Source organism: Cariama cristata, unplaced genomic scaffold (genome assembly GCF_000690535.1).
Source record: "Cariama cristata isolate BGI_N322 unplaced genomic scaffold, ASM69053v1 scaffold23364, whole genome shotgun sequence".
In the NCBI taxonomy this organism is placed as follows: Eukaryota; Metazoa; Chordata; class Aves; order Cariamiformes; family Cariamidae; genus Cariama; species Cariama cristata.
In genome coordinates, this window is record NW_009611567.1 from 2,798 (window position 1) to 5,078 (window position 2,281).

Below are 2,281 nucleotides of genomic sequence, written 5' to 3' on the forward strand. Positions count from 1 at the left end.
GCTCAGTGCGTGTTCATGTAGATCGGCTGCAGTTCTGGAGCTCTGGAAACCGAAACTTCACGTCCCTTTTCAAAATCCTGAAGTGGGGGAGAAATGCAAAGATTTGGGGCACTTTGGAGGTCTGCCTATGCTAGAGCCCTAAAAGCTCGTGTCTGTGTAACGCCTGTTCCTACAGGGTTTGTCAGCTGCTGCCTGGACCAGGCTGTGAAAGGGAAGGGAAAGGCTGGTGTGACCCCAAAGCAGGGCAGTCCCCCTTGCTGCCCCCCAAAGCAAGGTGCAGCCCCTCCTTGCTGCAGGGCTGGGAGGAAGGATCACCCATGGGGTAACTTGCTGTGTGCCCCAGGAGCTGCCCCAGCCCCCTTTACCTGCCACTTGGCCGGGCTGTTCTCATAGTCATCCTCGGGGGAGCCGAGCTCCCACTCCCTGTTCATGTAGATGTTACTGGAAGCGGCTGCTCGGTCCCAGCTTGCAGTGACCTGGAGGGGACGAGGTGTGTTGAGGACAAGGGGGGCTCCAGGCAGTGGCTCCCTCATGGTGGAGCCATCACAAGACCCCCATCCCACCACCCTCCCACCCACAGTACCTGGAGGTCCTTGTCCCTCTTCCTCACCACAGCCTGGGCTGCTGAGGGAAGAGCAAGAGAAATGGCTCAGACCAACACAGAACTCCCTTTGCTGAAGGGGAGCATTTTGGGGGGTCTTGACCCCTTCCCCGTGGGTGCCCACATCGCCTTCTGTGCAACCTCAGGTCTTGCCTGACTTTGCCAAGAGCCCCCTGGACTGTGGGGCTCGGTGGTTTGGGGTCCTAGGAAGGGCTCCAACCCCTTTCACCTCAAGCCTTGCTCACCCCTGGGATGGGAGCGGGAGGGCAGCATGTGGTGTGCTGGGGTGGGGGGACGTGTTCTGGGGAGCAGCGCGGGGACCCCTGCAGCCACCCCACAGAGAACACAGCGTGGGCCCCCAGATCACTTGTACCTTTGCTCCTCTCCAGTGATGGTCTTCTCATCCTGCAGCAGATGATGATGCCCAAAACCAGCACAAGCACGGCGGAGGGTATCAGGACCAGGACAAGCAGGTTTGGGGGGCTAGGAGGGGAGAAAAGGGTGTAACTGCCCCTCTGCATTGCCCCCTCTGCAGCGCTGTGCCCTGGGGAGAGCTTTTGTGCCCATATTTAGCACAACCTAAGGGGCCATGAGACTCCACGGGCTGACAAAGAAGTTCCAAGGATTTTTCCCAGATTTCCTGGGCAGGGATCCATGCACATGTACACGCAATGTCTGGCCAACTTGCCGAGCACAGCTTTGTCCCCCACCTCCATGCCCAAGTGCCCAGACGCAGTACACGCCTGCGTGGGGTGTCAGGGTCCCCAGCAGCCCTGCGGGAGCTGGCCAAAGACCCTGGGAGCCCCAACCAGTGCAGCCCTGCAGCATACAGGGATAGAGCAGCCCCCTTAGCATCACATTTTGCTTTCTCCAGAGATGCCCTGCTGGCCCCAAAGCCCTGTGGGCAGGCTGGAGCTGAACCCTGCATCCTCGGGCTGCCTGGTCCTTGGGCTGGGGACGGTCCCTCTCCTCCCCGGTGGCCCTGGCACTCACCCAGCCTGCACAATTCTGACTTTCGGTGTGGACATGGCGTTTCCCAGCTCCAGGGGAGTCCATGGGAAGGTGGGAGCAGATGTAGCCTCTTCCCCCTGTGTTGTGTGGAGGTCGTAGTGTGTTGCTGTGGGCACTGTGGTGTAAACAGATGGGAAGCAAAGCGCCGTGGTGTGTGTTACCTGGTCTGTGGCTGTGGCTGAGGTTGGTGAGTGGGGGCTTCAGGTCCCAGAGGCTGCTGGCATGGAGGTGATGGGGGGTGGCTGGGAAGCACCAAGCATGGCCCCAGGGAGGCTGTGTGCACCGCGGGAGTGAGGAGGGGGATGCGGGGGGATCACCAAAGGCAACTGAGAGGGGGATTTCTTCCACCCCCAGCTCTCCCTGTTCTCCCTCCCGAGCCTCCCCTCTCTCCATTCCCTCCGCCCCTCCAGCCTCCCTCAAAGCAGAGCGACCATGTCAGGCACTTACCTGGGAGAATAGACACCATGACAGGGAACATGGGGTCATACCAGGCTACCTGGATCCCACACCAGTACTGATCCCCATCCTCCACTCTCAGGTCCTCCATGGTCACCACAAACACGTGCCGAGTGGGGTCATCCCACAGGGAGATCCTGTCTCCCGACACCTCATCCCCAGGGGCTGTGGTCTGAATGAGGATGGAGCAGGAAAACCAGCTGCTGCCCCTGC